Source organism: Giraffa tippelskirchi, chromosome 8, assembly GCF_054371585.1.
Source record: "Giraffa tippelskirchi isolate mGirTip1 chromosome 8, T2T-mGirTip1v1.2.pri, whole genome shotgun sequence".
In the NCBI taxonomy this organism is placed as follows: Eukaryota; Metazoa; Chordata; class Mammalia; order Artiodactyla; family Giraffidae; genus Giraffa; species Giraffa tippelskirchi.
In genome coordinates, this window is record NC_137282.1 from 88,242,762 (window position 1) to 88,265,509 (window position 22,748).

At 38.7% G+C, this 22,748-nt stretch overlaps 1 long non-coding RNA gene across 1 annotated transcript; it reads right to left on the bottom strand.

Moving 5' to 3' along the window:
• Positions 1-11,160: 11,160 nt before the first annotated feature.
• On the bottom strand, positions 11,161-22,322 carry LOC145516424 (uncharacterized). Its single transcript, XR_014061378.1, has 3 exons — positions 21,249-22,322; positions 16,532-17,053; positions 11,161-11,510 (listed from the first exon to the last, which is right to left on the bottom strand). It is a non-coding gene; the product is annotated as an uncharacterized LOC145516424 (long non-coding RNA).
• Positions 22,323-22,748: the final 426 nt, after the last annotated feature.

A 22,748-nucleotide genomic window follows, 5' to 3' on the forward strand; every position in this document is an offset into this window, starting at 1 on the left:
ATCCACCAATTAATCTGTAACCAAATTTTCTTTTTTGTAATAAATGGAGCAGGCCTTATTTGAGATCTCAGATTGTGGGATGAGAGGAACTATAAAATGCAAGCTAATGGTAAGATATTCTTTAACTCATCATTGTTAGTTTATCTATTTTATAATCAGTTTCTCCTTAACATTTTCCTCTCTCAAAGCACATAATCTCATTTTCAATTACTCCCTCGTCTTATATTGCATGAGACAAATTCCCCACAGTACAGAACACTCTGAAAATTTGCTATAAAATAATATTAGATATAGTAGGACTACTGAGCTCATATATTCTTAATTACATACAATCAAGTATATATACAACACAAACCTAGCCTAATTTTGTTTGTACAAATTGGGATAAATGAAATCCTATAGGAATTAACCACAGATGACAAGACTTATAAATGGATGTTCCTGTGAAAGAGAACCGCTTTCTGGAACAGGTTTTTAAATTATCAATTCAAGTGCAATTATTATTGGCAAGTAGTTGTGGTGTAACCTAAATCCAGGACATTAAGCATATTTTACTTGTTTTTTCTTCAAGTAAAAAGGTTCCCCCTCAAGCTAGGTTTTGCTAAAGCAGTAGATATGCTTTAAAACAGAAATAGTAGTTCCATTTTGTTGCTGTTCTATTTTAAATGGACAGTTTACAAATAACTTTTTTAATTAAAAAGAAAGGTTGTGATAAGATTTTGCTCTCCCCACACTGTCAGAGGGAAGCGGCATAAGGGCAGCATACTTTGTGGTTATAAGCGTGGACTTTGGAGTCACTCTGAAAGGGTCAAATCCTGGGTCAGCTGGTCTCTGGCTATGTGACATGGACAAATCAATTAACAAATTAATCATTAAGTAGCTCTGACCTAACAGTGTTGACTTGAAGATGAAATCAGAAAATAGTTTAAACTCTTAGAGCAATGTCTGACAGATAGTAAGCTATATAACTCTTCGAAGAATTAAAACCGAAAAGAATGTACTCCACTCCACTGTCTTTTTAGCATCTTGTTTCAGCTGAATAACTGAATTTGTGTCTCCCCAAAGGGAGTCATGTCTGACTCTGCGACCCCATGGGCTATACAGTCCATGGAATTCTCCAGGCCAGAATACTGGAGTGGGTAGTCGTTTCCTTCTCCAGGGGATTTTCCCAATCCAGAGATTGAACCCAGGTCTCCCACATTGCAGGCAGATTCTTTACTAGCTGAGCCACCGGGAAAGCTCAAAATTAACATTTGTATGGTACTCGGGTGAGTATTAGTCGCTTGGTCGTGTTTGACTCTTTGCGACCCCAGGGACTGCAGCCCACCAGGCTCCTCTGTCCATAGAATACTCTAGGCAAGAATACTGGAGTGGGTTGCTGTCCCTTCTCCAGGGGATATTCCCAACCCAAGGATCAAACTCAGGTCTCCTGCACTGCAGGCAGATTCTTTACCACTGAGACACCGGGGAAATTTTGTTTCAGGTGAAGTCAAAATCAGCATCAAAGATGCCTTCAAGTAGGGGTATGGACAAAATGAGAAAGCCTAAACCAGGAAAGGCATGACTCTGCTCCACTTGCCATGATAATAATGGTGGAGGAATTCACAGACTGATTGTTTTTGTGTGAATTCTGTGTCTCTCCACCATCTGGTAAATCTACCTCCTTCCATCCATTGGGAAATTTTCCTTAGTCTGTCCAGTTTAAGAAATAGGATCTCACAAAGTTTGTGGTGGAGGCAATCAGCTAAATTTGCTGCCTCTGAAGGAAAGCCCTGGGAGCAGAAACAATGGTAAAATCATGACAAGTCAGCAGATAGACCGTTCCATTAAAAATAGAACTAAACCCTGTCTACTCATATTCTGCTTAATAAAATCCTCAATCTCTTCCACTTTCACAGGATGCTTGTCCCATACTAGTTAAGGTGCTCTTTTTACTGAAATTCAAATCCATATACAATGACTTGAATTATGAATGTTTGAAATAGGAGATAATGAGAATGCCTGTCTTTTGAATTATATTGGACTCAAAGGAAAATAAGGAATAATACAGTACAGCATTTCCCATTATTCCTTAACATATAACTCCCCAAAGTGAAACAGAACACCCCTCATGTGTAGGGATATTTTCTCTCCAGCGTTGTCATTTGTTTCCACAAAGAACTCCGCAATTCATTCATGCTTAGGGAGACCACAAAGAATGAAATTAAATGGAAACTCAGGCAACTGTGTGCAATAGTACAAATGACATAATGAATCCTTAGGGCCATTACATAATTGCCTACTTTCACAGAAAATTTTAACTGTCTAGGTTTGTGGAAAAGATTTAGTAACATAAAGTACTAATGCAAGATGAAGCATATGCTGGAGCCAATTCAGGCAAAGTTCCTCCAAGTATGACTCTCCTAAAAGACTCAAGTCTACATGTGTTGTATCTATCACTTTCTGTTAGCTTTTTAGCTCTTTTCATTCACTGATATGTTCATTCATTTATGTAACAGAAATAACTTTGCACCCACTACATGCTGTGCAGTGTTTTAAGGTTTGGGGATACTGTAGAGGACAAGGCATGGAACTTACATTCTAATGGAGAAAAAAGAAATAATTATAGAATTACGGCATGTAATGTCAGGAAGTGATCAGAGATTCAAAGACAAAAATAGCAAAGTAAGTGGTTATTTAAAATAAGGTAATTAGGGAAGGCTTCTATGACAAGAGGATATTTAAGCAGAGGATGAATAAAGTGAAGGGTTTCTGGGGAAGAGGTTTCAGGCATATTGAACAGCAGGTGCAAAGATGGGTAGTTAGAAGGTTCTTGGTGCAGTTAAAGAACAACAAGAAAGGAAATTTGGTTAGTGGGGTGAGTGTGGAGAGGGTGTCAAGTGATGAAGTGGGGAGGGTGGCCAAGGACCAGACCACATAGGACTTGGTTGGCTGTGGATTCCGGTCTTTGTGTGAATGGAAGGTCCTGAGCAAGGAGATAATTTGTTATTTTCACAGTTCATCCACTGCTGTGTGAAGACTGGAATGTATAAGCACAAGAGTGGAAACAGAGACACCAGCTGGAACTACTGCACAGTTTATGTGGTGATATGGGGTTAACAGGGACAAAGAATAGAAAGTGTGTATGACCCACGCACATATGGACACCTTATCTTCGACAAAGGAGGCAAGAATATACAATGGAGAAAAGACAATCTCTTTAACAAGTGGTGCTTGGGAAAACTGGTCAACCACTTGTAAAAGAATGAAACTAGAACACTTCCTAACACCATACACAAAAATAAACTCAAAATGGATTAAAGATCTAAACGTAAGACCAGAAACTATAAAACTCCTAGAGGAAAACATAGGCAAAACACTCTCCGACATAAATCACAGCAGGATCCTCCATGACCCACCTCCCAGAATATTGGAAATAAAAGCAAAAATAAACAAATGGGACCTAACTAAAATTAAAAGCTTTTGCACAACAAAGGAAACTATAAGCAAGGTGAAAAGACAGTCTTCAGAATGGGAGAAAATAATAGCAAACGAAGCAACAGACAAACAATTAATCTCAAAAATATTCAAGCAACTTCTGCAGCTGAATTCCAGAAAAATAAACGACCCAATCAAAAAATGGGCCAAAGAACTAAACAGACATTTCTCCAAAGAAGACATACAGATGGCTAACAAACACATGAAAAGATGCTCAACATCACTCATTATTAGAGAAATGCAAATCAAAACCACAATGAGGTACCATTTCACACCAGTCAGAATGGCTGCTATCCAAAAGTCTACAAGCAATAAATGCTGGAGAGGGTGTGGAGAAAAGGGAACCCTCTTACACTGTTGGTGGGAATGCAAACTAGTACAGCCACTATGGAGAACAGTGTGGAGATTCCTTAAAAAACTGGGAATAGAACTGCCATATGACCCAGCAATCCCACTGCTGGGCATATACACCGAGGAAACCAGAATTGAATGAGACGCGTGTACCCCAATGGTCATCGCAGCACTGTTTACAATAGCCAGGACATGGAAGCAACCTAGATGTCCATCAGCAGACGAATGGATAAGGAAGCTGTGGTACATATACACAATGGAATATTACTCAGCCATTAAAAAAAATACATTTGAATCGGTTCTACTGAGATGGATGAAACTGGAGCCCATTATACAGAGTGAAGTAAGCCAGAAAGAAAAACAATACAGTATACTAATGCATATATATGGAATTTGAAAGATGGTAATGATAACCCTATATGCGAGACAGAATAAGAGACACAGATGCATAGAACAATTTTATGGACTCTGAGGGAGAAGGTGAGGGTGGGACGTTCTGGGGGAATAGCATTGAAACATGTATATTATCGTATGTGAAACAAAACACCATTCCAGGTTCGATGCATGAGACAAGGGCTCAGAGCCGGGGCAACGGGATGACCCGGAGGGATGGGATGGGGAGGGAGGTGGGTGGGGGGTCCAGGAAGGGGAACACATGTAAACCCATGGCTGATTCATGTCAATGTATGGCAAAAACTATTACAATATTGTAAAGTAATTAGCCCCCAACTAAAATAAAGAAATTTATAAAAAAAAAAAAGAAAGTGTGTATGTATAATACCTCTTTGGTGTTCTATTTGGAGTAAGACTTGTGTACTCTTAGCTATACAGATCAAGCTTTTACATATATCTCCATTGTGCTTTACTTCTAATTGTGTAGAACTGTTCTGAGTGGGAGAAGGCAGAAAATGAATTCCATCAAAAGAGAAATGGCTGATTAAATTTTAACAAATACTTACTATGACCTTTAAAACAGCCATTAAAAGGAATGAGCTAAATTAATCCTTGGAGAGATTTCCACCATATATTTTTTAGTAAGAAAAAAAATATATGTATGTACATATGTGGCCTCATTCTTGACAATCAAAGAAAATTCCCAACACCTATTTTAGTATAAAATATCAAATTAGGTATATACACATACATATATAATGTATGTATATATTTGTGAACGTATGAGCATGCAGAAGAGTATGAAATATACACACAAGTTGTTAACAAATTGTTAACATCATTTACTTGGCTGAGGGCAGGTAGACTTTAAGTACTTAAGTAGCATCTATGAACTTTGATGGGGGAAACCCTGAAGTAATTAAAAGGTCATTACCAGTTCCTCAGGGAGGAGGAATTGGAGTAGGGTAGAAAAACCTAATATATATCTTTTATGTGTAGTTTCGTACAGTTATGTATGATAAAGTGTATAAAGTTCTCACTTAAAGATATTTTGGATATAAATTAAGACAAGATTTACTCACAGTCCTTTGCAGTTTTAAGATGTGTGATGTAAACATCCTTTTGAGCATGTTATAGAATGACATGATTCAGACAACGACTCCAAAATTGTGTGTGTGTGTGTTTGTGTGTGTTCAATGCTTTTGAATGACCAAGTAGAAAAAGAAAGATGTATAGTTTACTAAAGACAGACTTATAGACTTCATCCATTTGGCTTGGGAACTGCTTGGGAGAGAGGTACGACCATACTAGGCTGAGATTTCTTAAGCTAACATCACGTATCTTATCTTTGGAGAACTTTTTTCCTCTCTATTTTTGAACTTCAGCTAACACTTTTCCAATGAAACCTGTGTTTAAGCAAGAACATTTGGGTTCTGTAGTAGCATATGGGAAGTAAAGCAATTCCTGTATTGAACCTTCATCACAGTGACGAAGACTACACTAAGAGGAATTCTGGAAAGAGGAGTGATTTCTTCACCTCCTGAACTCTAGTACGTGACCATCATTGAGATACCTCTCATTCCGGCTAGAATGGCTTGGCCTCTATAGCTCCCCAAGTTGTAAATTTGGCAGGTTAGCTCACTAGCAACCAAATGGTCCTTTTAACAAGTTCTGCTGATCATTGAGCTATATTTCTTCATCTTCTTTGACTGTCAAAGTGATTATATGTGAGTAGGAGCTCATGGGGGATTGAGGAAAAGGAAGTTTTTTACCTTTTGGAAAGATTGTTCATTCAGTTTTTAAGAAATTGCCAGAAAGCCTCACTGTTTACAAATTTTCCCATTGTGTTCTGTTTATTTGCCAAGAAAAATCTTGCACCATACCAACTTGTTTTAGTAAAACAAATGGCTCTTTTCACAATACAGCTCAGTGTATTTGTATATTTACATGAGTTTTCCAGCACTGCTTTGGGATGAAAGATTCATCTACATTCGCACATGTTTTGTTTTCCCTTGTGTGTAAGCTTTGACCTCTCAAACTAGCTCCCAGAGAACCCACAGGCCATGGATTAGTTGTAGGCATTTTACTAAGCTCTCAGTTGGATAGAGTGTTTGCTGAGTTTCTTGAAGCAGAGTGTTTTCAGGCAGCTTGAGCTAGTTCAAATATCTGGGTGGATTATGAATGAAGGAGTGACTGTGGACTCTGCCCTTTGGATCCTACCTTCCCAGGAAGACCTGAAGGTTACTGACACCAGTTGGCCATTATGTAATTTGTGTAGGTTAACAACCAGCAACTTGCAGCAGACTCCCAAACCTAGTACCACCAGGCTATTCAGCTTGTCTGGACTGGAGGCGAATTTAGTGTTGTCCATGTGGCCTTCTATGCTTCATTAATTATATTTCCTAATAACTTCATGGTTCGTCTATAAGTAGTGTGGAATATTTTTCATAGGTTTCTAATAATTTGTTATTTCTATGATATATTTCTCCAAGGAGTTGAAAGAAATTTTCATTAGTCTCACACATTTATTTTATTAAAAATGTTTTTTATTTCTTTTAACTGGAAGCTAATTACTTTACAGTATTGTGGTTTTTGCCATACATCAACATGAATCAGCCACAGGTGTACATGTGTCCCCCCATCCTGAACCCCCCACCCCCTCCCCTCCCCATCCCATCCCTCTGGGTTGTCTCAGTGCACCAGCTTTGAGTGCCCTCCTTCATGCATTGAACTTGGACTGGTCATCTATTTCACATATGGTAATATACATCTTTCAATGCTATTCTCTCAAATCATCCCACCTTCACCTTCTCCCAGAGTCCAAAAGTCTGTTCTTTATATCTGTGTCTCTTTTGCTGTCTTGTATAAAGGGTTGTCATTACCATCTTTCTAAATTCCATGTATATGTGTTAATATACTGTATTGGTGTTTTTCTTTCTGACTTACTTCACTCTGTATAATAGGCTCCAGTTTCATCCATCTCATTAGAACTGACTCAGATGGCGTTCTTTTTTATAGCTGAGTAATATTCCACTATGTATACGTATCACAACTTTCTTATCCATTCATCTGCCAATGGCCATCTAGGCTGCTTCCATGTCCTAACTATTGTAAACAGTGCTGCAATGAACATTGGGGTACAAATATCTCTTTCAATTCTGGTTTCCTCGGTGTGTATGCTGAGCAGTGGGATTGCTGGGTTGTATGGCAGTTCTATTTCCATTTTTTTAAGGAATCTCTGCACTGTTCTGCATAGAGGCTGTACTAGTTTGCATTCCCACCAACAATGCAAGAGTGTTCCCTTTTCTCCACACCGTCTCCAGCATTTATTGTTTGTAGACTTTTTGATGGCAGCCATTCTGACCACGTGAGATGGTACCTCATTGTGATTTTGATTTGCGTTTCTCAGATTCATTAGCCTCACATTTTTAAAGACTTAGTGTTTGTTAGTTGGGTGATCTTGGACAAATCACTGCATTTGTCTAACATTTGGTTTCCTCCTCTGTAAACAGAGGGTAATAAAAGCAGTTTTCATAAACCCGCTGTGAAGCCCAAATGAAATAACATGATAAAATATATAGTGTGGTGCCAGGTATACCAGTAGGCCTTCTGTAAATGGGGACTGCTGCTATTATTATTGGTATTTTGGTGATGGTAGAAGCATGTAGGTTATTTCTACTTCTATGGATACAGGGATAGATGAGTGAATCCGGATAAAAGTGAAAGAGCACATAGATAGATTTTTATTCTGACCCTTGCTACATGAAAGCGGCCTCTGGAAATGGAAGTGAGAGGTTCTGGAGGCATACTTCAACACTTCTGGCTCTCCCAGTGTTTATTCCCAGCAAGGAGAATTTGGCCATCTTCTGTGACATATTCTAACTTTGGGCTGGAACCAATCTTGAAGTTTTGAAAATCTCAACTCCGAATTGTGAAATTAAACATCATGTTTCTGTGGACTTTACCAAGCATGTCAATATTCACTGGAGCTTCACCACACACCTCACTACACTGGTGCTAGGGAAAAGGCCTATACAAGCTACCTGTACCTTAAGATGAAAATTTTAGAGTTAACTTAAAATGCTGCCAGTGTTTTGGCCAATAAAAAATGGTACATGATGTCAGTGAAGGATAGAGTAACATAAAAGACTCAAAGAGGCATTTAAAACCAGCTGAACTTTTTATGTCCAGTTTTGTACATGTCCAGTTGGCAAATAGGAGCCTCCTCTCAAGCTTTGCCTCTTGGGGTGAAAGTGAAAGGCAGTCACTAGTGATTTTGAAAAATCATCTTGCCATATCAGAACACCGGTCACGCACAGGATTCTTGAATAGAACAATTCTGTGAATAGTGAGTTGGTTTTCTAGGTGCCAACTTCACAGTGCAGAGCCATAAATCATCCAAAATCGTGGAGGATTGCTTTTTTGGGAAAGGGAGGAATTTCCCCCTACTGCTTAATCTGGTGGTGAATTTTCTTCCATAGGTGTGCAAGAAAATATTCTTGAGGTGACAAGAACTAGGTCCACACTGCACGTGTGATTAGGTGGTGCTACAGTTCATCTGTCATTGTCATGAAATAATAGGATATCAGCTCTCAAGATGCAAATTATGAATACTTCTGTATGTGGAAAATCTGATGCCATGGTCCCTGACAGATAAACTCACAATAAAGCCATATTTTTTCAGGTTAGCTTTAATATTTAGGAACTTGGGGACTAAAAAGTGCAACAGAGCATCTCAGCCATGGCATATGCATGTTTACTTTCAAAGTAAAATGAGTCCATCTGTTAGTGACACCAACATCTGTCCTGCAAAGGCTGCTACAATCTTCATTTCAAGTACAACTATTACGGCTCTTCAATACTATATTCTCCTTCTACAAGCAGTGCTTTTGTTACTTGTGAGTTTATTAATTTACTTAATTAATCTGTGACATACCATTAGCAAAGCAAAGGACACAGCATAAATTTTATTTAATGAATTTGTTTCTCCCTCTCATTTTCCATCTCCTGAGTTTTCCTTTGATTTTTTTCCATATGTTTTTTAGAGTTACTCTAACTTGCTGTACTTTATAAGTTTCTTTTGAAGCTGCTTTAAATCTTTTCTGGAATAAGTCATACTACCAACAAACAAATAAACAGTAAATATTCATTTGTAATAATTGGACCACCCAGTTGAAATATGCTAGTAGTTTTTATCCTTGAAAGGGTAATAGCATTGTTGTTATTTCATCATTCCTTCTTTCTTTCTTTGAAACCATTATCCTGTGGCTTTGAAAATTCCCATGGAGGAACAAATAGTCCATTTGCTTCTAGAATTGCCAGCAAGCTTGTAAGGAAATTGTATCAGAGGTAACTTGTATAAAAGGAGTGAAAATGTGACATTTGCCCCCATTTTTCTGACTTTCCTGGAGCCCACAGGCTGAGGTCTCTGCCAAATCTCCCAAGGTAGTACGATGGTGGAGGAATTAGCTTTGGGGCAAGCTCTTCATCCTTCCATGAATGATGCCACAGCTCATCATGTCAAATAGGGAGGAGGCGAGTGCCAGAATGTGGAAAGGGTCACAAAATGATGAAAACAATACACCAGCTTGGTGGATTTCAGCAAATAGCAGAAATTACAGTGTGGTCTCACTTTATTAACTCTCTTAACATTCAGTTACATTCAAGAAGAAGAAGGGGAAAAATGATTTAAGCACCAAACAGTGGGGTTGTAGAATGAAAATGGAAATTATAGAGGCTTCTCTCAGTTCATCTGCCAAACACCTGTAGAATTAAATTTCAATGGTGTGTCTGGGTCAGGTAAGAATTGACTGGTTTCTGACAATAGCTTTTGAGATGGGACATCACTGAGGAGGCAGGATGCCGAAGAGGCTAATATTCATTTCCTATGAAAGGAACTGAGGATGTCAAAGTAAATTGGAAAGGATAGAAACCGGGCAGGCATCTGGGGTTCTGGCTCACACAGCAGGAAAATGTTGTGTCTAGTGATCACCCACAATTACAAAAAGCAGAGGAAGGGGGCCTCACTTAACAACAATTGAATTTCAAAAAATTTTGCTGTTGAACCAACATTAGGAGATGGGTTTTCTTTAAAAAATTCTCAATAAAAGTCAAGCATTCACTGAATTCATTATTCTACAGACATCTGCATTTGAAAAATACTTAAAATTCTTCTCATGTCGATGGATTTAAAGGTTATTCACTAGTAATTCTTTGGGTCTTTGAAGCTTTCAGCTAAAGTTTTGGTTTATGACTCAGTATTACCTTATGTTATTGACTATCTGTTGCCATCTCTCCTGTCAGGAAGCTCTCCATCTACTGAAACTATTTGTTTAGATATGCCATGCATTCCTCTCAAAAGAAAAGTTATTTTAATATGCCTTGTTTCAACCAGGCTTGCTTGTTTATATTCCTTTTAGCATTTTTATTTGATGGGGGTAATATATGTAGTACAAACTAAATGAAATCTTGAGATATACATTTATTTTTATTTTTCTTATATTTCTTTCCAAATGAAATTTACTCTTTCTTTATACATAATGATAAATGCTTATAACAATTTTTGAAATAGAAGTGCAGGCTTTAGCAATCCTCATGTTTAAGGAAACATTCCTTCTGGATTTGGGGGTTGTTTTTGATAGATATTTAAAAGAAGAGTCAAATTATTCTCTAATTTCTGAGCTAAGCTAAGTCACACAACTATTTAGCCCTTATTTGGGATTAAAATAAAGATTTCTTTCCTCTTTCAGGGCCCTCCCTAGGCCCAATGTGAACTGCACACTGTTTAAATACCAGCGAAGTCAGATTTCTGGGAAATCAAAACAGGGAGTCCTTTTCATTAGTGAGACTGGTGATTAATGATATGTTAATTTATTACTTTCTGATTGAGTGTTGGACTAACTCACCTGTGTGGATGTAGCAAATTAACAATCTCAGTAGTTTCATTCTACGTGGAGAGGTTTAATTCTTAGTCTTGTTGCCTTTATGATGAATATGGTCTGCTGTTACTGACACCAGCATCTATACTTATCATCACTCTGACTTCCTCAATGGAGATGGAGAAAGGGCTTTTATAAATAGAAGTATTTCATAGATCTTTACCCCTCAGAATGATCCATATGTTCACTACCATTCCCCCCAAAAGTTGCCCAGCAATGATGTTTGAAAAAAGAAGACTTTAAAAAATGCACTTATGTCTCTTGTACTTTGCTTTTGTATCATCCATCTCAGAATATTTCTCTTGGTTGTTTAAATCTCAAGTTGTGGAAATGCTGAGATCTCCATGAGTCCTGTAGAAGATGAAAGTATTTAAATAAAATTGTAATTTAGGGGTATTATATTTATACCACTCTATGAATATTGCTTTTACTGTATATTTAAACAATGTATTAAGGATGAGTGAACTGACCTACAGAATGTCAGCTTGACACAAACCAGAGGCAGATGGGATGAGGGGCCTGGGCATTATGTTTTTCACTGGAATATTGTACCATTTGCAAAAACACTGCATATTTCACTATTCACACAGTAAATGACCAGTGGTGAACCCTGGGGCAGAAATGATTTAGCGATGTTGTGTAGAAGGCAATACTAAAACTTAATGTAAAGACCTAAGTCTTACACATTTAGGAATTTCACCTTTGATGTTAAAACTGGAATGAACTGTGGGAGAATGTAGCAAGATTTCAGAACTGTCTTAAATCTATGAGGATGAAATATTTGATGGTTATATAATACCAGTTCTCTAAAAGAATTAACCTTTATTTTCTTGTAAGACAGACACTTTATGAGGCAACAACAATTAAAACCTGACTCTAACAAGTCTATATACATGTGGCTCACACGTGTATACACATGTGGATAGAGTGTCTTCTTTGAGCCATAAAAAAAAAAAAAAACACCAAAAACCCAACCTTAGATACTACTAGAACTGTTTGTCAAAAAATACAATTTTTAGTCAATTCTGTCTTCATATCACTTTAGCTGTAACTCTTTTTTGAAATGATCAACTGAGATCCTTTTTTTTTTTTTCCTGCTTAATGTGGGAACCAACAGAGAATATTCCTAGGCCTTTCATCAGTTTTTCATTTCATTGAAGGACTGGCTGAAGAGTTGTGTGATGTCCTCTAAGGTAGGTAGCATCTGGACTAAGAATGAACAAATGTTAGGTCGGGAGGGAGGAGGGACACAGAAAGCAGAGCTAAGGGTAAGATTGATAAAGAGAATTTTAAGGATAAACTGGAGCTTGAAACCTCAGAGTTTATTCCAAGCTGGGGTTTTTTTTTTGGATTTTTTTTCGGGTGGACATCTAGAGGTTCAAACTGAGCAGAAGTTTAGGGACAACCGCGGTTAGAGGATGCAGGAATTAGTGTCTGCAGCAGCCTGGTGGGATATGGAAAATGGGTTTGTATTCAGGGATCCCAGACAAGGTTTAGTAATGAGGTTTAGGTGCGGCAGCTGGGCACAGGCAAGAATATGATTTTAACGTGGGGTAGCCAGGCATAAGGAAAAAGAAAGGACCCAGGAGATGAGGAACATTTTCTCAAACCCTGAATGGTTAAGTGAATTCATCCAATAACATATTAATCTCAGGACAAGGATGTGCTGTGCTATGCTAAGTGGCTTCAGTCGTGTCCGACTCTTTGTGACCCCATGGACTGTAGCCCACCAGGCTCCTCTGTCCATGGGATTCTCCAGGCAAGAATACTGGAGTCGGTTGCCGTCCCCTCCTCCAGGACAGGGATAATCTATCTTTTATTGTTTAAAAAGAGTTTTTTTCTTGGAGTGAGACTAACTAAATTCTCTGTTGGGACATCTTGTTTTAGTAATTGCCTATTCTTTTCTATACAAGGGAAAAGAGGAACAGAGGATATGTAGGGGTTGCTGCAACTTGTCCATGAAAAACTTGTACCTAATCAAGGTTGGGGGTTCAGGGAGATGACTGAATTTGTTTCACCAGGCCCAAGACTCATCTTCTGGTGTTGATCCCTATATTTGCTTGGAAGAAGAGATGCTTGTCTGGATTACTTCAGAGTTGAACTCCTACTTTCTTTTGCTTGATCCTCTGTTGGTAGAATATGATCTTGCTTGAAAAGGTAGAACTCAAACAAGGAAGCATGGAAGATGGGTTGAATCTTGAGGAATCTTGGTAAACTCAGCTTCTATGTGTGTTTGTTGAATAATAATGAAAGATCTGTGATATGGGTATAGAGTTTGAGAGATGAGAAATGGATTTGTAGAGACAGTTATATCTTTCACCCCACAGAAAATCATGTTCTAGTCAATAGTAGTTTTGATCTGGTCAACAGAAATTTGTTCTATTTTCTCCAGTTTATGGGCCAATATAGTATGGATTTTTGTACTGCTTCTTATATGATAAGTGATGGAGGGATCAAATAAGGGCCTGGAGATGGTAGCGTAGGTGTGGTGGATAAAACTGGTTCGTGAATAAGGAATCCCAGGGATAGATTTGCATGAAATCTAAGTTATAGGAAGTTGTTGTAGGAAGAAGACTAGAAGGAAGGTTGTTTTGATAGTTGGCATACTAAGAAATATCTTAGGGACTAATGTTGTCTCTGCTTTTCACTTTTCTCATGTTCATTTTGTTCACTATAGGTTTTGGAATAATAAATAGTAACTTCTAGAAGGATAAGGAAATCTTGCAGACTAGCAGGGTAAAGTGAAGGGGGATAAGATCTATTAGAAAGCAGTATGTTTAACCAAAAATGAATTCAGAATCAGTTTATTTTTAGGAAAATATGCTTAAAAGCATGGATAGTGATGATCTTCTTAAACAACAATGGGCAAAAAGATTTGACAATTTGAAATAAACGGTTTGACAGGAACTGATGACACCTTGCTCCATGGTGGGAGCAAACACATGACCTGGAGGTCTGAGGTTTTCTGTTCCAGAATCATTCACTTTCTAGCACAAGATGTTTCAGTTGAAGAGTTAAACTGCACAGTAATTTTATTTCATGTATTTATCGCTCTGATCTTGGCTAGAAACTGGAGCCCTTTGAAGTACCTTTTATTTTCTTCTATGTGCTTCTTCTGGATGTGGTATTTTTGATGGGTCAGCAGCTATATTAAACATCTTAAAAGGCAACTTCTTTATATCTTTCTTCAGGTGGTTCAATTGTTTCTCACTAATGTGAATTTTTTTTTCTCTTGGCTCTGAATTTTATGACTATTGAATTTCTTTGGTTTTTATATTATTGTTTGCATGATGATCTCTTGGTCCAGAAAGTCAAGAAGGCATTTGTATTTTTAGAGTTTCTTATAATAAAGGAAATCAGTCCTGAATATTCATTGGAAGGACTGATGCTGAAGCTGAAGCTCCAATACTTTGGCCACCTGATGTGAAGAGTCAATTCATTGGAAAACACCCTGATGCTGGGAAAGATTGAGGGCAAGGGGAGAAGGGGACAACAGAGGATGAGATGGTTGGATGGCATCACTAACTTGATGGACATGAGTTTGAGCAAGCTTTGGGGGTTGGTGATGGACAGGGAAGCCTGCAGTCCATTGGGTTGCAAAGAGTCGGACATGACTGAGTGACTGGACTGAACTGATAATACAATTGGGCTTCCCTGGTGGCTCAGTGGTAAAGAATCTGTCTTCCAACGCAGAAGATGCGGGTTCAATCCCTGGGTTGAGAAGATCCCCTAGAGAAGGAAATGGCAAACCACTCCAGTATTTATTTTAGCCTGGGAAACCCCATGGAAACAGGAGCCTGACAGGCTACAGTCCATGAGGTCACAAAAGAGTCAAACTTAGCCACTAAGCAACAAAAACAACTACAACATAACACAGTTGCCTTGGTTGAAAGCAAAATTGATCATGGGTTACTTGAGGCCTAGTTTAGGTATGTGAAGCAGTGGGCATCAAATTCAGTTCAGCAATGCTTTGACATCGTGTCCCATTTCTACCTTTTTGATTCTCTTCTGGAAACTTATTTCTGAATTCAAACTTCTTTGGTTTCTCTAATGGGTCTAACATGGACAAAGTATCTAGTATACACAGGCCCAATGACCAAAAACATGGGAAAGTTCCTTGTCATAGGAGTAAGATCAAATATAATAGCAGGTTTCACAGTGTGTTAGAAACTAGTGAACAAGAATAAGGATAATCTAAGAAAAGAGATCTTTGCCAAGAGACCAAAAGTATAGGATGGCAAGAAAGAGCTCAAGACAAATTGGTGTGCTAAGAAATAATTTGAGTACTGTTTCTAACAAAGATTTACCCAGAGAAGTATAATTTGTGAACCAAAGAAATTGGCTTTAATTTCAATTGCGACAAAGGAACACCTATATATATGTCTAACTTTACCATTCCTATATTAAAATGTTAACATAGAGAAGTAGTTGGAAGAACTGACCTAATTATCCAAGATGAGTGAGCCTGTATAACCTTTCTAAAGGAGGTATGAGGAAAGAAAATCTGCATCAAGTCAAAACAGTTGTAAAGGAGGAAGCAGTGAGGTGATTTCATAGAAATATATAAAACCAAGCCCACATTATCAGAAAATTCTTGAGTACTAGAGTCTTGCTTTCCCTGCTGACTGACCTAATTTTAGTAGGTAGTAAGTCATTAACTGAATATGCATATTGCCTCATTTATTCCTAATTGACATCACTGACTGAAAGAAACCATAGTGTAGAAGAAGTTCATTCTCCCGGAGTCTCCTCTGGAGGCTGGCTGAGACTGGAGCAGTCCAAAAAGTCTAGTGGGTTGGGCCTATCCTAAATGTGAACTGAAAGAGGGACTCAATAATGTCCTGGATGTTTATACTGACTTAGAAAGAGAATGCACTTTCAAAATTTCACTGTTGGGTTCCATATTACATTTGACTTGATTCATTACGATGCTACTGTCTGTACAATATGAGTGACATCTCCAGATGTGATCTTTTAAAGATTCTGGAGTCCAGTTTCAGTCACTTGATTTCTTTAGTTGTTTTGAACCTATAATTACATGGTTGGTGGTTTTGCCATATTTGCTCACGGGATTTCAATGTTCCGTGTAATTCAATCTGGAACTTCTACTTTGTAAACTTTCTTAAGCACTTTTATCCTCAGACCAAGGAGTGATAATACACTAGTAGATGGGAAATCACACATTATTGGCTGAGTCTCCACATTGCACATCTGGGAAAAATCCACCCAAGAGGAAAGCCCAGTGCTTTAGCTCTATAAATAGTGCTTTAGCAGAATGTCCTTTCCTCTTGTTTACCACTTCTTAAAGTGAATCTATGGATTGCATACGGAAACTGAAATTCTCTCTTGGAAAAGTATCTGGGGTGACTCACATCATTAAGGGAGTCCAAGGAATTTTCCAGTCCTTGAAATCCTGAAGCCCCTGGTGACTCTTCTTCAGAGGTTCCACACTTACTATTTCAAGCGAATTCTCTCCCAAGTCACTTGGCCTTTCATTTTCTATGACTTATATCTGAGTGGCCACTTTTATTATTCTTAGTCCCTTTATTAATACTATCCACTTCCTCCAAAATCAGGGAAGAAATTAAAAACCTTTTTGTTCCTACTTCCACCTCTCTCTTTAGTTCTTAGTTACATCATTGTTCAGTCACTTAGTTGTGCACAACTGTTTGTGACCTCATGGACTGCAGCTTGCCAGGCTTCCCTGTCCTTCACCATCTCTGGAGTTTGCTCAATCTCATGTCCATTGAGTTGGTGATGCCATCCAACCATCTTGTCCTCTGTTGTCTCCTTTTCCTCCTGCCTTCCATCTTTCCCAGCATCAAAGTCTTTTCCAATGTTGGCTCTTCGCATCAGGAGGCCAAAGTACTGGAGCTTCAGCTTCATCATCAGTCCTTCCAATGAAAATTCAAGATTGATTTACTTTAGAGTTGACTGGTTTGATCTCCTTGCAGCCCAAGGGACTCTCAAGAGTCTTCTCCAACACTAAAGTTCAAAAGCATCAATTCTTTGGCACTCAGCTTTTTTTATGTTCCAACTCTCACATCCATACATGACTACTGGAAAAACCATAGCTTTGACTATGCAGACCTTTGTTGGCAAAGTAATGTCTCTGTTTTTAATACGCTTTCTAGGTTAGACATAGCTTTTCTTCCAAGGAGCAAGCATTTTTTAATTTCATGGCTGTAGTCATCATCTGCAGTGATTTTGGAGCCCAAGAAAATAAAGTCTGTCACTGTTTCCATTATTTCCCCCATCTATTTGCCATGAAGTGATGGGGCTGAATGCTATGATCTTAGTTTTTTGAACGTTGAGTGAAAAAGTTGGATTTTTCACTCTTCTGTTTCACATTCATCAAGAGGCTCTTTTGTTCCTCTTTGCTTTCTGCTGTAAGGGTAGATGATTAGCTAGCTTTATATCCCTAATCTCTAGCATAGCGTTTGGAATTGTAGATTACTGGGTCAACCCCAGCGATTCAAAAATCAGCACCCAGTTTGCATTTGGTTGTTATTTCCCTGAAGAGCAGATATTGCCTTTGACAGGCAACATTAAAAAGGAAATGGTAAAGAATTGAGCACCAAAACCCTAACACCCCTAATCATAACCTACTGTTTTCATCTCAGAAATGTATTCATACTTAAAAAAAAAATACTCTTGTCAGTGTTCATAAAACAATCAGTGGATATTCACTGGTACTCATAATAGTAATGTCTATCAAATATTAAAATAATTGATGATTGTCATACAATAAATTATGTCTGTCAAATATTTAATTTTCAAACCTCTCTGCATTTATCATTTGGAATTTTACTGTAAGGAAGAACCCTCTACATGTTCCTAGTCACTTGTATGTTTATTATCAGTACCGACTTATGAATTCATATTTTATTCAGTAGGTTGTAAGTTATTTAGCTTTATTTCTTTTCATGCTCAAATGATCATAAATTTATTTGGCTAGTTGGAGCCCCTTCAAAATGGTTGCTGTGTCCTTTTGATATGCTCTCATCATTTTTTGGAGCGCTTAGATTTTCATCTGACAAGACATTTCAGGCTCATATTAAACTTTCCCCAATAGCCCTGCAATCAGTCTTTTCTGCTAGGAATTCTGTTTCTGTTAATAAGGAATGGCATTCCATCTAGCAATGCAGCACTAAACTGTGCTGTTCATTGCTACTTGGGTTTACTTTTTCTAAGCTCTTTTCTCTCACAGTCTAGCAAGTAAAATAAATTGCCAATAATTTGAATATGTATTAATCTGATGAAAGGAGAATAGTATCTCAGTGTAGTTTTAAAAAATTTCTTTAATTGGAAGAAAATTGCTTTACAATGTTGTAAGAGAACTCACTGGTCATAGCAAATACCCTCTTCCAACAACACAAGAGAAGACTCTACACATGGACATCACCAGATGGTCAACACCAAAATCAGATTGATTATATTCTTTGCAGTCAAAGATGGAGAAGCTCTATACAGTCAGCAAAAACAAGACCGGGAGCTGACTGTGGCTCAGATCATGAACTGCTTATTGCCAAATTCAGACTTAAATTGAAGAAAGTGTGGAAAACTACTAGACCATTCATGTATGACCTAAATCAAATCCCTTATGACTATACAGTGGAAGTGAGAAATAGATTTAAGGGACTAGATCTGATTGACAGGGTGCAAAGAAATAAGAGGAAAGCAATAGAATGGAAAAGACTAGAGAGCTCTTCAAGAAAATTAGAGATGCCAAGGGAATATTTCATGCAAAGATGGGCTCAATAAAGGACAGAAATGGTATGGACCTATCAGAAGCAGAAGACATTAAGAGGTGGCAAGAATACACAGAAGAACTGTACAAAAAAGATCTTCACGACCCAGATAATCACGATGGTGTGATCACCAACCTAGAGCCAGACATCCTGGAATGTGAAGTCAAGAGGGCCTTAGGAAGCCTCACTATGAACAAAGCTAGTGGAGGTGATGGAATTCCAGTTGAGCTATTTCAAATCCTAAAAGACGATGTTGTGAAAGTGCTGCACTCAATATACCAGCAAATTTGGAAAACTCAGCAGTGGCCACAGGACTGGAAAAGGTTAGTTTTCAGTCCAATCCCAAAGAAAGGCAATGCCAAAGAATGCTCAGACTACCGCACAATTGCACTCATCTCGCACACTAGTAAAGTAATGTTCAAAATTCTCCAAGCTAGGTTTCAGCAATACGTGAACCGTGAACTTCCAGATGTTCAAGCTGGTTTTAGAAAAGGCAGAGGAACCAGAGATCAAATTGCCAACATCTGCTGTATCATCGAAAAAGCAAGAGAGTACCCGAAAAACATCTATTTCCTCGTTATTGGCTATGCCAAAGCCTTTGACTGTGTGGATCACAATAAACTGTGGAAAATTCTGAAAGAGATGGGAATACCAGGCAGGGAATACCCTGCCTCTTGAGAAATATGTATGCAGGTCAGGAAGCAACAGTTAGAACTGGACATGGAACAACAGACTGGTTCCAAATAGGGTAAGGAGTATGTCAAGGCTGTATATTGTCACCCTGCTTATTTAACTTACATGCAGAGTACATCTTGAGAAATGCTGGGCTGGATGAATCAAAGCTGGAATCAAGATTGCAGAGAGAAATATCAACAGCCTCAGATATGCAGATGACACCACCCTTATGGCAGAAAGTGAAGAACTGAAGGGCCTCTTAATGAAAGTGAAAGAGGAGAGTGAAAAAATTGGCTTAAAACTCAACATTCAGTAAACTAAGATCATGGCATCCAGTCCCATCACTTGGTGGCCAATAGATGGGGAAACAGTGGAAATAGTGGCAGACTAATCATTGCAGATGGTGACTGCAGACATGAAATTAAAAGATGCTTACTCCTTGGAAGAAGAGTTGTGATCAACCTAGACAGCATATTAAAAAGCAGAGACATTCCTTTACCAACAAAGATTTGAAAGATGGTAACGATAACCCTATATATGAGACAGAATAAGAGACACAGATGGATAGAACAATCTTATGAACTCTGAGGGAGAAGGTGAGGGTGGGACGTTCTGGGAGAGTACCATTGAAACATGTATATTATCATATGTGAAACAGAACACCATTCCATGTTCAATGCATGAGACAAATGCTCAGGGCCGTGGCAATGGGATGACCCAGAGGGATGGGATGGGGAGGGAGGTGAGTGGGGGGTCCAGGAAGGGGAACACATGTAAACCCATGGCTGATTCATGTCAATGTATGGCAAAAACTATTACAGTATTGTAAAGTAATTAGCCCCCAACTAAAATAAATAAATTTATTAAAAAAAAAAAAAAAGCAGAGACATTCCTTTACCAACAAAGGTCTGTCTAGTCAAAGCTATGGTTTTTCCAGTAGTCATGTATGGATGTGAGAGTTGGAGTATAAAGAAAGCTGAGCACCATAGAATTGATGCTTTTGAACTGTGGTGCTGGAGAAGACTCTTGAGAGTCCCTTGGACTGCAAGGAGATCCAACCAATCTATCTTAAAGGAGATCAGTCCTGGGTGTTCATTGGAAGGACTGATGTTGAAGCTGAAACTCCAATACTTTGGCCACCTGACGCGAAGAGCTGACTCATTTGAAAAGACCCTGATGCTGGGAAATATTGAAGGCAGCAGAAGAAGGGGACAACAGAGGATGAGATGGCTGGATGGCATCACCGACTCAATGGACATGAGTCTGGGTAAATTCTGGGAGTTGGTGATGGACAGGGAGGCCTGGCGTGCTTCGGTCCATGTGGTCGCAAGAGTTGGACACGACTTAGCAACTGAACTGAACTGATACATATATTACCTCCCACTTGAGACTCCCTCCCCTCCCCTAACCCCAACCCCTTAGTCATTACAGCACATAGTTTTAACTTGCATTTTTCTTATTATAATGAACTTGAACGAACATGTTTTCATATACTTTTGTTGTTCAGTCATTCAGTCGTGTCTGACTCCTTGAGAACCCATGGACTGTAGCACCCCAGGCTTCCCTGTCCTTTACCATCTCCCAAAGCCTGCTCAAACTCATGTCCCTGAGTCAGTGATGCCCTCCAACCCTCTTGTCCTCTGTCATCCCTTTCTCTTCCTACCTTCAATCTTTCCAAGCATCAGGGTATTTTTTAATGAGTCAGCTCTTCACATCAGGTGTCCAAAGTATTGGAGTTTCAGCTTCAGCATCAGTCCTTCTAATGAATATTCAGGATTGATTTCCTTAAGGATTTACTTGTTGGATCTCCTTGCAGTCCAAGGGAGTCTCAAGAGTCTTCTCTAACATCGCAGTTTAAAAGCATCAATTCTTCAGAGTTCAGCCTTCTTCATGGTCCAACTCTCGCATTCATACATGACTACTGGAAAAAGCATAGCTTTGACTATATACTTAAGGACTATTATATCTTTCATGTGCTTAAGGACTATTACACCTTTCATACCTTTTTTTTGCTAAATTTTCTATTCTTTTGCCTATTTTCTATTAAAGTTGCTTCTCAGTTTTAAACTTAATAACTTTAGAAACAACTCTTTTTTGGTCTTCGATTATGCTGTGCAAAAGGTTCAAATTTACTAATCATTCCTTTACCTCATATTATAATTCTGGTACCAAATTCATAGGTCTCTGTGGGTAAGAGGGGATGTTTCCCTACATACCAAGCAGTTCTCAGACACCAGCTGCCTTTCTTATATTTCAGCATAATTCTGATACTTCTGCCCAGAGATAGCATCATACCTCATAGTTTAAGGATTCAGTCCTACACAATCCCCCATCCTGCTCCTGCTTCCCCTCCTGATACCAACTGTTAGTCCAGATTGCCTCCTGGGCTTCCTAACCGGCTATAGATCGGAGGATCCAAAGACCTGCTCCTTGAGTTTGATTAATTTCCTAGAGAGTCTCAGGACTCAGAGAAACATTTACTATTAAATTATCAGTGTTATTATAAAAGGATATAACTCAGCAATGTGTGCATATAGTCGCTCAGTCGTGTCCATTTCTTTGTGACCCCGTGGACTGTATCTAGCCCGCCAGGCTCTTCTGTCCATGGGATTCTCCAGGCAAGAATGCTGAAGTGGGTTGCCCTGCTCTCCAGAAAAGCTGGATTGAAAAGAAGCGCAGGGCAAGTTATGGAGAAAGGGGTGCAGAGCTTCCATTCTCTTAGAACACAACATTCTCCCCAGTGTCTCCCTCCCCCTCTTTTTTTTTTAAATGGAGGCTTTATTACATAGGTGTGATTGTTCAGTCATTGACCATTGGGGATTGTTCTCAGTCTCTGGTCCCTCTCCCCTCCCCAGAGGTCAGGGAGAGGGGCTGAAAATTCTAAATCTCTAATCACAGAGTTGGTTCTCCTGGCAACCAGCCGTCATCTTTAGGTCTCAAAGTGGCCTTTTTAACATAACAAAAGACACCTTTGTGGCACACCTCACTTAGGAAATTCCAGGGGTTTTAGGAGCTCTGTGCCAGAAACAGGGATGAAGACCAAACCTATATTTCTTACTGTAAATCACTGTTTTAACCACGAGTTCCGGGAAATAAACTCACTCAGAAGGACAATATAGATAGTGGAGTGCAGTTTATTACACCAGTGGGCCCAAGGCAGATT